General features: G+C 42.5%; 1 protein-coding gene across 2 annotated transcripts in view; it reads left to right on the forward strand.

Moving 5' to 3' along the window:
• Nucleotides 1–15,862, forward strand: part of npas3 (neuronal PAS domain protein 3) — a 1,397,016-nt gene that overhangs the window by 214,521 nt on the left and 1,166,633 nt on the right. The window contains exons 3-4 of one of the 2 annotated variants that reach the window (XR_013500017.1): nucleotides 6,312–6,387; nucleotides 14,296–15,642. The exons of the other annotated variant lie outside the window; for it this stretch is intronic. The gene's annotated coding sequence lies outside the window, so the exon portion shown is untranslated. Of the gene's footprint in view, nucleotides 1–6,311; nucleotides 6,388–14,295; nucleotides 15,643–15,862 lie in introns of those variants that run through there. 2 annotated transcript variants of the gene reach the window in all.

Raw genomic sequence — 15,862 nt, forward strand, 5'->3', positions numbered from 1 at the left:
TTCTTGGACCACTCTCCTAAACTGTCTAAATCTTTCTGCAGCCTCCCCACCTCCTCAATACTACCTGCCCCTCCACCTATCTTTGTATCATCGGCAAACTTGGCCAGAATGCTCCCAGTCCCGTCATCTAGATCGTTAATATATAAAGAGAACAGCTGTGGCCCCAACACTGAACCCTGCGGGACACCACTTGTCACCGGTTGCCATTCTGAGAAAGAACCTTTTATCCCAACTCTCTGCCTTCTGTCTGACAGCCAATCGTCAATCCATGTTAGTACCTTGCCTCGAATACCAGTTGCCTCAAATGTCAGTTGATTGGAATTCAGGACAAGCACGTACCTGTGAGGATGAAGGATAAGTGTGGCAAGTATCGGGAACCCTGGATAACGAGGGATATTATAAGCCTTGTCAAAAAGAAAAAGGAAGCACTTGTAAGGTCTAAAAGGCTTGGGACAGATGAAGCCTTTGAAGAATATAAAGAAAGTAGGAAGGAACTTAAGGAAGGCGTTAGGAGGCCTAAAAGGGGTCATGAAAAGTCCATGGCAAACAGGATTAAGGAAAATCCTAAGGCATTTTATACATATGTAAAGAGCAAGAAGATAGCCAGGGAAAGGGTTGGTCCATTCAAGGATAGTGGAGGAAATCTATGCGTGGAACCAGAGGAAATGGGCGTGATACTAAATGAATACTTTGCCTCAGTATTCACCAAAGAGAAGGACTTGGTGGATGAGGAGCCTAGGGTAGGATGTGCAGATACTCTGGGTCATGTCAATATCAAAAGGGAGGAGGTGTTGAGCGTCTTAAAAAGCATTAAAGTAGATTAAGTCCCCAGGGCCTGATGGGATCTACCGCAGGATACTGAGAAAGACAAAAGTGGAAATTGCTGGGGCCTTGACAGAAATCTTTGTATCCTCATTGGCTACAGGTTAAGTTCTAGAGGACTGGAGAATAGCCAATGTTGTTCCATTGTTTAAGAAGGGCAGCAGGGATAATCCAGGAAATTATAGGCCAGTGAGCCTTACATCAGTGGCGGGGAAATAATTGGAAAAGATTCTTAGGGACAGGATTTACTCACATTTGGAAACAAATGGACTTATTAGTGATAGACAGCATGGTTTTATGAAGGGGAGGGCTTTACTAACTTGAGGAAGTGACAAAGATGACAGATGGGGAAAAGGCAGTGCATGTTGCACACATGGACTTCAGTAAAGCCTTTGACAAGGTACCTCATGGTATGAAAGGTGAAGTCACATGGGATCAGAGGAGAGCTGGCAAGATGGATACAGAACTAACTTGGGCATAGGAGACAGAGAGCGGTGGTCGAGGGGTGCTTTACTGAATGGAAGGCTGTGACTAGAGATGTCCCACAGGGATCAGTTCTGGGACCTTGTTCGTAGTATCTCATGATTTGGAGGAAAATGTAGCTGGTCTGATTAGTAAGTTCGCAGATGACACACAAATTGGTGGAGTTGCGGATAGTGAAGAGGATTGTCAGAGGATACAGCAAGATATAGACCGGTTGAAGACTTGGTTGGAGAAATGGCAGATGGAGTTAAATCTGGACAAATGTAAGATAATGCATTTTGGAAGGTCCAATGCATCTAGGAATTATACAGTAAATGGTTAGGAGTATTGACAGGCAGAGAGATCTGGGCGTACATGTCCATCGATCACTGAAAGTGGCAGTGCAGGTGAATAAGGTAGTCAAGAAGGCATATGGCATGTCTGCCTTCATTGGTCGGTGCACTGAGTATAAAAATTGGCAGGTAAGCGAAGTTCATAGGTTAGAAATGATACTAAAATACTGTCATAAGTAATTTAGGTTAATAAGTTAGAAAATACTCCAAAACATGACTCTTAATCAAAATTAGTTTTAGGATAAGGAATTGGTGGGGGAAGCAGTGAGGCCAGCGATTTGTGGGGGGGGGGGTGTGGATTGGAGGAAGGGGCTGGAGATCGTGGCGGGCTATGACCTAATTCCAGATTACCTCACAAGAGGAAAGGTCCTCTCCACATCTACCCTGTCAATTGCTGAGAGTAGAACAGGTAGCAGATTTAAAGCAGAGATGAGCAGAAATTACTTCTATCAAAGCATCACAAATCTGCGGAATTCACTACCTCAGAGCATGGTGGATGCCAGGACATTGAGTAAATTTAAAGAGGAGATAGATAGGTTTTTAATTAGTAATGGGTTGAAGCATTATGCAGGCTGGGCAGGAAAGCGGAGCTGAGGCCAAGATAAGATCAACCATGATTGTATTGAATCGTGGAGCAGGCTTGAGGGGGTGAATTGCCTACTCCTACTCCTTGCTCTTATGTTCTTAACAGGAAAACACTAGCTAGTCCATCAAACCTGCATCACATTCATAATCCCCGGGGCATCATGACTGGACATTCCCTTTCCCATTAACCATGTAATCTCCTGACTAAGAGGTAAAAATAGAAAAAAAAATCCAGAACCAGAGAGGGGAGATAAAATCTATAAAATTTCTGTTATGTATTAAACTGGGATGTGACCACTGTGCCAGTCAAGTACTGGTCCAGCTTCTTTTTGGAGGTGTGCAGCCAACAATGTGTTTGAAAAGTTCACCACCTTCTGGGAAAAGAAGAACTGCCTAACATCTAGCCTATTCCTTCTCTTTCATGGCTTCCCTCCACAATTTGTCAAACTGCAATAATTTGTCAATAAATTGGTGATTGAATCAATTCATTAATTTAAATATCTTAAGAGGTTGCCTCAAATAGACCCAGATCTGTGTTTTTTTAAAAGGTTACCAGCAGCTGCAAGCTTTAGCCATTAGTTGGTTGTAATAATCTCGGCGAGGCCAGTCTTCTGCCACTATCGCCCTTTATTTACAACTTGCATAAAATACCGCTTGGCAGTTACAGTTTACAGGTCAAGCCCGGAGTCCCTTGACTGCCAGAATGAATGGAGCCAGCTGGTATTAATTCCCCCCACTGCTCCTTCCCTATCAGGTGAGCCTCCATGCGCCTAATAGGGAGCTCATACTCTTCTAGGCCCACGGGGAGATCAATTGATGATCCCCTGTGGCCATCATAACATTCGTCGCCCCTTAAGTCTGTTTCTTCCCCATCACCCCCACCTTAGGAGGGTCTTTTTCACTGCTTGGCGATCAGCCTGGGGTCAATTGGAGGCATGACTGGATTAGTGGGTGTGAAGCGAATTGGAGATCTTCACTTCTGAAGCCACTGATGCCAGTTCTTCTTGAGGTCTTGCTTCCGTTGGGGTGCGGTCTCGTCTGCTTCTATCTCAGAATCTGTGTCCTCATTACCTGGGGGGACAAGCGTAGGGTCGGCCTCTAGTCATGGCTCAACACTGGCAATAGTCATCCCCATGGTGGTAATGAGGGCTCCCCCCAATTGGGAGGACACTGCCGTCTAGTGTCCTCTGTAGTTCTTGAGGTTCCTTTCTGTGTATTCTCCAATGATAGAGTTATTGCAGTGGTCTTCTTTAGATCTAAATAGGGTTCTGCCAATTTTTTTGGACTGTCACATTATTAATTCCACAGACCAGTCTATCTTGCAAAATGTTATTCAACACTGGCCTGAATTCATAGTGCTCTGCCAGTTTTTGCAGCCTGGTCAGAAATTCGGTGACAGATTCCCCAGCGGTTCATCCTGCCGTGTTAAAGTGGTATCACTGGAGCATTAAGGAAGGTTTCGGGTCATAATAGCCTTTAACCAAGTCCACCAATTCATTAAAGGTTTTGGAGTCAGGGGCATCCAGGTAGGTCAGGCTTTTGACTACACTGAAGGTTGGGACCCCGCCTGCTGTCAACACGACCACTTTCTGTTTCTTGTCCCCCTCAATGTTGTTACCCTGAAACAAATAACAAATGCACTCTGCCTATTGGGCCCAGTTTGCTATGCTTGCATCATATGCTTCACATTTATCAAAGAGAGGCATTTTTCTTACCAGAGGATTTGTTGTCCGGAGGGAAGAAAAAAACTTGTTTTTCTCATTGTCACCAATTTAATAATCTCACCAAGGCCAGTCCTCTGTCACCATCACCTTTATTTAAAATATGCGTTAAGTGTCGCTCAGCGGCTGCAGTGTACAAGTTAAGCTCTGGAGTCTTTGGACTGTCAACCTGGTTTTAAGCGCCTCCCTTTCCTATTTGGCGAGCTTCCACTTGTAGAATCATAAAATCATAGGATCCCTACAGTGCACAAAGAGGCCATTTGGCCCATCAAGCATGCACCGACAACAATCCCACCCAGGCCCTATTCCTGTAACCCCATATATTTGCCCTGCTCATCTCCCTGACACTAAGGGTCCATTTAGCATGGCCAATCAACCTAATCCGCACGTCTTTGGAGTGTAGGAGGAAACCGGAGCACCCAGAGTAAATCCACGCAGACACTGGGAGAATGTTCAAACTCCACACAGGCAGTTACTTGAGGCTGGAATCGAACCGGGCCCTTGGCGCTGTGAGGCAATAGTGCTAACCACTGTGCCACCATGCCACTAATTGGGGAGCTTGTACTCTCCGAGGCCCATGGAGAGATCTGTTGATGATCCTGCATGGCCATCATAACATTGGTAGTATAGAGCTCATTTCTAATGTGATTTTCCAGTTCTGATGGTATTTTGTTTTTCTGAAAATGGATTCTTCTCAAACAAATTGATTATTGATGTTCATATTTACGTTTTTTCTTCTTGATTTAATTTACTTTAAATGCTCATTTTCAAGTATTCCTTCAGTGGACCCTGCCACCAACTCATCTTTTCCAATGCAGGTCCCGCTTGAAACACTTGCTTTGTCTGTGTCTCACCCCAGCCTCCCTCAAACCCCAACCCTAAGCCTTTAAAGCTTACTAATGAGGCAGCTGCCCTCCTCTGCTTCCCTTTCTGGGATCTTTTTCTCTGCTTGATATACTACTCTACTAGTTCATGCTTCACTGTTCTCTCTAAACCAATTCTTTACCAGCAGTTTTATGCCAAAATTGCTATAATTTCTGGGTTGATCTTATGCAATCCCGCTCACGCACCTCCTCCTAGTTATATACACGCGCACGCACACACACACACATTGGGCAGCCTGTAATCTGATTGGAGGGAGGGAGGTGGGATTAACCCTCTCATCCACCTCCTCTCAGTTACACACAGACACTAGGCAGCCTGTAACCCGGTCAGAGGGAGGGAGGGGGGATTAATCCTCTCACCCACCTCCTCCCAGTTGCACATACACCGGGCAACCCATATCCCGATTGACTGGAGTGGCGGGGATTAACCCTCTCACACACCAACACACACACACACAACACACTAGCTTGTAACCCGATCGGAGGGAGGAGGGATTAATCTTTTCACCCACGTCCTTCCAGTTATACACACACACTGAGCAGCCCATAACCTGATTGGAGGGAGCGGGAGGATTAACCTTCTTACCCACATCCTCCCAGTTACACACATACACCGGGCAGCCCATATCCCGATTGAGTAGCGAGGCGGGGACTAACCCTCACACCCACCTCGGAGGGGGGTGGGGATTAATCCTCTCACCCACCTCCTCCCAGTTATACACACACACACGCACACACACACACACACTGGGTAGCCTGTAACCCGATCGGAGGGAGGGGAGATTAATTCTCTCACCCGCCTCCTCATAGTTACACACACACTGGGCAGCCAGTAACCCGAAATGAGGTAAAAAATCAGTGCTGCATATTCCTATTGGGAAAATAAATGGACATCAGACCCGTGATCTTTTCTGGTTTACTTTTCATTTTGGCACAGAATTCAAAAGCTCATTATAATGCATCAGAGGATTGTATCCTAGGTAATCAAAGGATGCTTTATTTATAGATACATGATTGACTGATTTGTTGCGGCATATTTATCAGAATTATACTTTTGTATGGAAACCCTAGTGCTAGTGCTGGATCATTGCTTGGAGCAGGATTGAAAATTTGTGATTCAAGAAGTTGCTAAACCTCTCACAATCTGGAAAAAGGCAATGAAGATTGTGCTTATTTGATAATGGCTAAAACACAAAAGGTCTGAAGAATTATGATAGTAAATGATGCCTCCAATCTTGAGTAAGACTTATCCCCACCCTTTCTGTCCCCTGCCAAGTCTTCCTTCCTTCAACCTTGTCCAGCTTCCATTCTTCCTGTACTTTTCTGCTCTCCCTCAGCTTTAAACCTCTGTTCACCTTCCCTCTCAGGCTCCAAAATCATGGTTACCTTTGACCCTGGTCCAGTTGTTTATCACTTCACCTTCGTCTTGACTCCCCATGTGCAAGGTAAATTCATGGGACTGCATGTTCTTTTTATTTTCACAGAGGAGTTGTGTTCATTCAGCTCTCTTCATTCATTCAGATGGATACGTCTTTTAAGACAATGGCAAGGCATCAAAAGGTGAGGAATGCTCTCGTGAGGAGTTGGTTGCAGCCAGCAAATAATGTTCTGAACAGTGAGAAAACCATTAATTTCTCAGTACATTCTCACAACTTGGCCAGAAGTATCAAACATTTGGGAGAGTCTTCACTGACAGATGAGGGAACATGCTTGATTGCCCCAACATCTCAAATTTATTATGTAATTACTGCTGTGAAATTTTCTATAACTAGTAACAGCTCTGAGATATAGATATTGGGACCGGAAGATCTTCTTTGGGAATTGAAAGCATCAGCATCCATTATGCATCAAAAGCAACTCCGATGGGTCTATTCAAAGCTTCCTGTAGCACATAATAACCAATTACTGTGTGGTCCATTCTCTGCTTCCAGAAAGCTGCATGAATTCAATCCTCCCATGATAAGGTCCCCCATGGTCGGCTTATGATGAAAGTAAGGAGGTGTGGGATAGAGGGAAAGTTGGCCGATTGGATAGGTAACTGGCTGTCTGATCGAAGACAGAGGGTGGTGGTGGATGGAAAATTTTCGGACTGGAGGCAGGTTGCTAGCGGAGTGCCGCAGGGATCGGTGCTTGGTCCTCTGCTCTTTGTGATTTTTATTAATGACTTAGAGGAGGGGGCTGAAGGGTGGATCAGTAAATTTGCTGATGACACCAAGATTGGTGGAGTAGTGGATGAGGTAGAGGGGTGTTGTAGGCTGCAAAGAGACATAGACAGGATGCAAAGCTGGGCTGAAAAATGGCAAATGGAGTTTAACCCTGATAAATGTGAGGTGATTCATTTTGGTAGGACTAATTTAAATGTGGATTACAGGGTCAAAGGTAGGGTTCTGATGACTGTGGAGGAACAGAGAGATCTTGGGGTCCATATCCACAGATCTCTAAAGGTTGCCACTCAAGTGGATAGAGCTGTGAAGAAGGCATATAGTGTGTTAGCTTTTATTAACAGGGGGTTGGAGTTTAAGAGCCGTGGGGTTATGCTGCAACTGTACAGGACCTTGGTGAGACCGCATTTGGAATATTGCGTGCAGTTCTGGTCACCTCACTATAAGAAGGATGTGGAAGCGCTGGAAAGAGTGCAGAGGAGATTTACCAGGATGCTGCCTGGTTTGGAGTGTCGGTCTTATGAGGAAAGGTTGAGGGAGCTGGGGCTGTTCTCTCTGGAGCGGAGGAGATTGAGGGGAGACTTAATAGAGGTTTATAAAATGATGAAGGGGATAGATCGAGTGAACGTTCAAAGACTATTTCCTCGGGTGGATGGAGCTATTACGAGGGGGCATAACTATAGGGTTCATGGTGGGAGATATAGGAAGGATATCAGAGGTAGGTTCTTCACGCAGAGAGTGGTTGGGGTGTGGAATGGACTGCCTGCAGTGATAGTGGAGTCAGACACTTTAGGAACATTTAAGCGGTTATTGGATAGGCACATGGAGCACACCAGGATGGTAGGGAGTGGGATAGCTTGATCTTGGTTTCAGATGAAGGTCGGCACAACATCGTGGGCCGAAGGGCCTGTTCTGTGCTGTACTGTTCTATGTTCTATGTGCTCACATCACCTCACAATGCACCCTTTCTGGCTATGCAAAGCTGTAACAGTTCAATTGAAAGCTGTTTCTGTGATATTTCCTGATTGCTGCATGAAAGTAGAGATCCATGAAGCAGTTGGTGTTCGAGGTACATAAACCTTATATGACTAAAAGCAGGGTTAAGTTTGCTGGTCATAGATCTCATTACTGTATTCTTCCATTACTGTATGTACTCTTCTCATTTTGTAGCTAATTGTCTGTTGTTGATCCGTTAGTGGTCTTTCTGCACAAAGATGCACCACACCCATCTTCACCTATCATGATTTTTCCCTAGCTGAGACTCATTCCATCATCTGTTGATAGTACTGATGTCCTGGCATATAACATACATGTTCTGTTTATCATAATCTATTCATAATAACATTGTACTGCATGCTACTCTTCCTTTATGATTTTAATGTCAATAACTCAAAGTGCAATTAATTCAAAGCCATCCAGCTTTCACTTCTTAATTAGAATACAGCTCTTTGTCATAAAGGAACATTAGCTTTCACTGGTCTTGTATATTCTATGCAACCCTAAGTAGATGTCATCCCTGAATTGAAGGACAGACAGCAGTTATATCCTCATTGTGTTGAAATCATGAGAAAGGGGATGATGTTGGCGATGATTGAACAGGGATCAAAGGTTTTGCAAAGGGAATTTTCCCTTTGGAATTCTGAAATGGCAAAGGAGCAGAAGATATGTTGGGTGATGGCATTCGCTCTGGAAATGACAAAGGATGATCCGTTGAATCTCAAGGCTCGTGGGCGCAGAAAGTGAGAAAATGAGAAAATTAATATTATCACTTGTGTTTTCAAGACTTACTTTCCTGCAAAGTATTATAATAGTTCTTGGGAAATGTCTTTCCTAGATAGCTCTTCACAAACAATGAATCTGACCTAGGTTCAGGAAAACACATTGGCCAAAATTTTCTGACAAAAATAATGTGTTCAGTGTGTATGCCATTATTAAATGTGTAAATAATCCATCAATTTATGATCAGGAAGCAATTCCTTGTGAATTAACACAAATTGCTGGATGATTTGTGCCACTCCTCTGTTGGACTTGAGAAAACAACAGCTTGCTGTCAGCTTCCCCATGAGTTTCAAGAAATTGCAGCATTTGTATATTAATTACCAAGCAACAATTTATGGCTGATGCTTGACAGTATAAGGATTCTTTTAACAATGAGATTTATAATATCTTTGCAACATTATTCAACCTCTCTGACCCAAAAAGAGAATAGTTGGAATTGTGGAGTTTGATTCTTGCAAGCCATAAATTGTTCTTGGAGATTCAAAAGACTTAGCATTTTAAATGTATAACATTTTCTACTTTTTCCTTCCTGCTCTTTCTTACTTTCTTTCTTTATATCCAATTTTATTTCTCTTTCTTTATCTTTCTGTTTTTGATTTGATTTTAATTCATCCTATTCTCCTTCTCCATCATTCTTGTATCTTTCTCAATCCTTAACTCTTTTCAGTTAATGAGGCTGAGTATTGCCCATCAGGCATTAAGATTCCTGATGTCACATTGGAAAATAAGGCCATAGGACTTAGGAGCTGGAGTAGGTTAGAAACATAAAAACATAGAAAAACTACAACACAATACAGGCCCTTCAGCCCACAAAGTTGTGCTGCACATGTCCCTACCTTCGCGATTACTAGGCTTACCTATAACCCTCTATCTTACTAAGTTCCATGTACTTATCTAAAAGTCTCTTAAAAGACCAAATCGAATCTGCCTCCACCACCGTTGCTGGCAGCCCATTCCACGCACCCATCACCCTCTGAGTGAAAAGCTTACCCCTGACATCTCCTCTGTTCCTACTCCCCAGCACCTTAAACCTGTGTCCTCTTGTGGCAACCATTTCAGCCCTGGGAAAAAGCCTCTGACTATCCACTCGATCTATACCTCTCAACATCTTATACACCTCTATCAGGTCACCCCTTATCCTTCGTCTCTCCAAGGAGAAAAGGCCGAGCTCACTCAACCTATCCTCATAAGGCATGTTCCCCAACCCAGGCAACATCCTTGTAAATCTCCTCTGCACCCTTTCTATGGCTTCCACATCCTTCCTGTAATGAGGCGACCAGAACTGAGCACAGTACTCCAACTGTTGTCTGACCAGTCTTATATAGCTGCAAGGTTATTCAGTCCTTCGAGCTTGCTCTGCCATTTGACAAGATAATCACTGATCTGGTTGTGGTCTCAGCTCCACTTTCCTGTCCCCTCCCATAACCCTTGATTCTCTTGTTAATCAAAAAATTACCTAACTCAGCCTTGAATAAATTCAATGACCAAGCCTTCACTCTTTTTTGGGGAAAACTCTACATCTCCCCTATAAGAAAAATTATCTGGTATCCACCCTACCGAGGTCCATTCGGATCTTACGTTTCAATAAAATCACCTCTCATTCTTCTAAACTCCAATGGTTATAGGCCCAACCTGTTCAGCCTTTCCTTATAAGTTAAGTCCTTTGTCCTCGAAATGAGTAGAGTGAATCCCATTGCCTTGTGTCACACCATTATGATTTCACACTTCCAACAATTTGCAGATCAAACATTTTTTGAGCTAAAGGGTATAAGATAAGGTCTAACAAATGGAACATACTCCAGATACTCAGCTGTACCAAATTCTGGGCTTGCTGCAATTTTGTGAACGGTTGATTACCCTTTAAGTTACTGATGGCACCCATGCACAGCAGTTGTCCTAGTGGTTAGTAAGTTTGCAGATGACACCAAGATTAGTGGCATGGTGGACAGTGAGGAAGGTTATCTCCAGTTGCAGCGGGATCTTGATCAATTGGGCCAGTGGGCTGATGAATGGCAGATGGAGTTTAATTGAGACAAATGCGAGGTGATGCATTTTGGTAGATTGAACCAGGGCAGGACTTACTCAGTTAATGGTAGGGTGTTGGGGAGAGTTACAGAACAAAGAGATCTAGGGGTACATGTTCATAGCTCCTTGAAAGTGGAGTCACAGGTGGACAGAGTGGTGAAGAAGGCATTCGGAATGCTTGGTTTCATCGGTCAGAACATTGAATACAAGAGTTGGGACGTCTTGTTAAAGTTGTACAAGACATTGGTAAGGCCACACTTGGGATACTGTGTGCAATTCTGGTCACCCTATTATAGAAAGGATATTATTAAACTAGAAAGAGTGCAGAAAAGATTTACTAGGATGCTACCGGGACTTGATGGATTGAGTTATAAGGAGAGGCTGGATAGACTGGGACTGTTTTCTCTGGAGCTTAGGAGGCTGAGGGGTGACCTTATAGAGATCTATAAAATAATGAGGGGCATAGACAAGGTAGATAGTCAATATCTTTTCCCAAAGGTAGGGGAGTCTAAAACTAGGGGGCATAGGTTTAAGGTGAGAGGTGAGAGATACAAAAGTGTCCAGAGGGGCAATTTTTTCACACAGAGGGTGGTGAGTGTCTGGAACAAACTGCCAGAGGTAGTAGTAGAGGCGGGTACAATTTTACCCTTTAAAAAGCATTTAGATTGTTACATGGGTACGATGGGTATAGAGGGATATGGGCCAAATGCGGGCAATTGAGATTAGTTTAGGGATTTTTAATAAAAAGGGCGGCATGAACAAGTTGGGCCGAAGGGCCTGTTTCCATGCAGTAAACCTCTATGACTCTATGAGTCTGAAGAATCTGTTTATCCCTTTCATATATTAATTCCAACAACTATATTGTTACAAAAAAATCACAGTTCTTTCACTGCATTATGTGTTGCTGTTGATTTCATACTCCGTAGCAAATCATAGAATCCCTACAGTGCAGTGCAGAAGGAGGCCATTCGGCCCATCAAGTCTGCACTGACTCTCCGACAAGACTATCTTATCTAGCCCCCACTCCTGCCCTATATCTGTAACCCCATACATTTACCCCGCTAATCCCCTTAATCTACACACCTTGGGTGCTAAGGGGCAATTTAACATGGCCAATCCACCTAACCTGTACATCGTTAGACTCACCAGTGCTGACCGGTTATTGCACTTACAGCTGCTTATAGACTTTTTGGGGGATTTTATGCAACAACTTATGATCATTAGCAATCCATTTCATCATGGTTCTCTCTGTAGGGGATTTGAAATCTGTGTTAGCTTCCTCAGTCAATCAGATTGAAGGAACTTTACCAATCAATGCAGCATTTAAACCAGGAAGTGTTATTTAGGATATTTAATTTAATGTAAAATTTAATTTGATGAAGAGAGAGAGAGAGATAAAAGGCACAGTAAGAAAAAGGAGAAAAAGTAACTAACAATTTCCAAAACAAATTAAAGTAAAGGAACAAAAATATGCCGGAGAGGCTATTTGGTAGTAATCAAAAAGTAGCATGCAATTAAAAATTCAATTACACTTGAAGGGATTGGCCAGTACTTCTTCTGGCATAGCTCATGGGTAAGGTACTGTAACTTCATGCCCTTCATGTATTTTAATGCCAATCCTGTTGGTGGGATACCGCTGTAGCAGAGCTTGTGGAAGAGCAAGATGACTCAGATAGAAACTTCCAGACCTCAGTTTTTAATTGCACACATGCAGGAGCTGAAAGTTATTGTTTGATTTGCTTCATAATAACAGCGACCAGTGATGGTCTTACAATTATTTTCACTATAAATTTTGGGCCATTATGTTTTGCTTGAAAACATGCACAAATTTATCCCAGGCACTGATTCAAGTTATAATATCGATTATTTTCCAATAAATAGATAGGGAAGGAGAATTAAAATTGCTTGAAGGAAATAATTTTTAAAAATTCAATAGTGATGAAACATATTTTTATCTCCCAAAGCTCTAAAGATTTTGTATTGGCAAATGACCGATATTTCCGAGTTTCAAAGCGCTTAGTGAGTGATTAGTACACTTAACCAGTACATCTGGTTGTTAACTTCTTATTCTGCAATAATAGAGGGTCGAGACCTTCCAATCTGACATCTTCTCTGTGACAAGGACTGTCCACTTCCATTTTGGTGCCTTTCCCTTACCTCAACCTGTCTCTCGAAACCATTCTTCTTTTCATTATCACCTACAGCCATGATTTCTCCACTGCTTTCCTGACTGGTTTTCCATCTACTACCTTCTACTTCATCTAAGACTTTGCAATCTGCATCTTATTCTAAATTATAACAAACTCACCCTTTATGCACACGCAGTCCTTGCTAACTTACTGTAGAAACCATAGAAACCCTACAGTGCAGAAGGAGGCCATTCGGCCCATTGAAACTGCACTGACAACAATCCCACCTATCCCCATAACCCCACATATTTTACCCCGCTAATCCCTCTAATTTACGCATCCTGGGACACTAAGGGGTAATTTAGCATGTGCACCTAACCCGCACATCTTGGGACTGTGGGCGGAAACCGGAACACCCGGAGGAAAACCACACAGACACGGGGAGAATGGGCAAACCCCATGCAGACAGTGACCCAAGCTGGGAATCGAACCCAGGTCTCTGGAGCTGTGAAGCAGCAGTGCTAACCACTGTGCCGCCCAATTGACGGCACAGTGGCTCCACATTGGCTCCAGATCTCCAAAAATCTGACATTTAAAAGAATCTCTATCTTCATAACCTCTTTCAGTACTGAATGAATGGATGACCTGTACTGGCTTATAATATTGTTATTTGTTTTTGGCTTATAGTCAAACATCCTCAAAATGTATCTCAGTTCAATTAGTTTTGTTGGCAGTAGCTTCACATTGACTCGAAACATGGATTGAATGATAAGTGAGCCATTTGCTTCCTTTTCTTTTCCACCTTTACTAATGGGGTCATTTTTTGTAGTGCTTAGCAGATGGAGACAAGCACTTGCCTCTACATGGGGAAACCCTGGCTTCAAATTTCTATTTCAGAGCTGTAATTTGGGCCAGCCCCTTAAATAATGTGTTGCCTCTTTGAGGTGGGGAGGGGAGAGATACTTGGAATATCCTAGTGGCAGTGGGTTTAGTTCAATCCTACAGACCCAGCTATTTACCTAAAATAGGTTTCCCCCAATGTGATGAAGGCAAAAGAGATACACTGGAGACATAAATGAAATTTAATTATCTTAATTCACCTGGAAAAATATTACAGGTAAATTAAAGTTGTACTGTAAAGCCAATGTACCTATTGTACCTTTTGCCAATAAAATCTTAGGCAGTAAATATGAACTGTCACATGCATAATTTTTGGATTATGTTTTGTGCAATGTTTGCAGTGCTACAGTCTGTTTAGTACTTCAAAAACTGTACCACTATAAAACATTTAAAGTAAGATATATTTACAAATATTTGCTCTTTTTCTCATCGGACTTGTGCACTAAAATTATGCCATTTTGTTTTGTTCACAGATTTACAAAATACTGGCTGCTGAGCATTAGGAGTGCTCTGCACTAGGAGGATTCTTCATAGGATAAGATTGTAGTTTGGGGTCACCTCAGCTGCAAGAGAACTCAATGCATGCCCAAGATACCCTCCCAAAACACATTTTAAAGACTTGCATTCTAAATGGCAGCATTCTGAAATACTTGCTAATTTCACATTAATTTGGTAAACAGATTGACTAGAATTTCTGCCAACAGTATTTAAGCCGAGTACCACAATTTATAAGGCATGTGTCAACCTGTATCTTGGTTCTTCTTGACTTTACACTAGCATGAATATTCTTAATACCTTCATTAAACATAAGTATATTTTCCAACAAAAACATCTCTTCCAGCTGATGCAGGCCTTAGTTGATTTTACAGACTTTCTAGCTTGTATGTGTACACTAGAGAAGCCTAGTCTTGCTTAGGAGTACATCATTACTTTGTTCTCTGGGCAGTGTCTTTCATGATGGTTTTTCCTTGCCAAAGGATTTGTTGTGCGTAGTCACAGTCCTCTGAAATGGTTATAACCACAAGAAAGGATGTACTGGAACAATACGAAGACTGCATCTGTCCATGAATCAAGGACTATTTCATTAATATCTTTGGACACCAAATGCATTTGAAATGTAGGAAACATGAAATGCAGATGCCAGAGAGAAAAGGAATGTGTTCAGTTCAAATGCACCTGAAGAATATGGTTACAAGATCTTCTTATTAACTAATTCATGTGCAGGCTGTTAAACTAATGAAGATCAATCAATGGTTTTAAGCTATCTTAATGAGTGGGTGCTTAATTTAAAACAGATAACAAATTAAGTACCTTTTATCCATATCAAACTGCAGAGATTCTGGGGATGTAATTTTGCTTTTATATGAACAACTTTTTTTGTTTGTGATCTGTGTGAGTGCATGCTGGTGCTTCAGAGATTTTGTGATGTGCTTTTCCTTTACCACTTGATTAAGATTGTTCATCAATTTTTATGATATTGTGAACTGTAATATCCGGAAGCTGTATTATTTTAGTAAAATCAATTGTAACACATTAATTTGAAGTGATATTTTAACTGATTTGTCTGCAAATAACTGGAGCTATTTCTGTTAATTCTCAGGAGAATGTGGAATTGGCATTTGCTGGTAAAACTGAAGTTCGATTTCTTTGGTGTGCTGGATCTCCATGATTTATACACTAAGTTAAATGTAAAGATGCAACGAGAGCTCCTCAAGTAGTGGAGAGAATTGTGAAATAAAGAATGGAACAATACTATATGTTGTTCTCGGAAGCTGGCCATTGCAGCATCATCCTTTTAATATTAATGGGCCAAAACTTCTAAGGAAGGGCAATCACAGTCAAGTTGCCACTCTGCTCCTGTATACTTAGCTTAGTGCAAGCTGCACATCTCTCCTGACATGATGCTGGTGAGAAAAGTGCGAGTTCCGAGGTCTTCAGTGCAAGGCTGCAGTATTTTGGCCGGGGGGGGGGGGGGGGGGGGGGGGGGGGGGGGGAGGGGAGAGAGAGAGAGAGAGAGAGAGAGGTGTGCGTAAAGCCACG

Source organism: Mustelus asterias, chromosome 18 (assembly GCF_964213995.1).
Source record: "Mustelus asterias chromosome 18, sMusAst1.hap1.1, whole genome shotgun sequence".
NCBI lineage: Eukaryota > Metazoa > Chordata > Chondrichthyes > Carcharhiniformes > Triakidae > Mustelus > Mustelus asterias.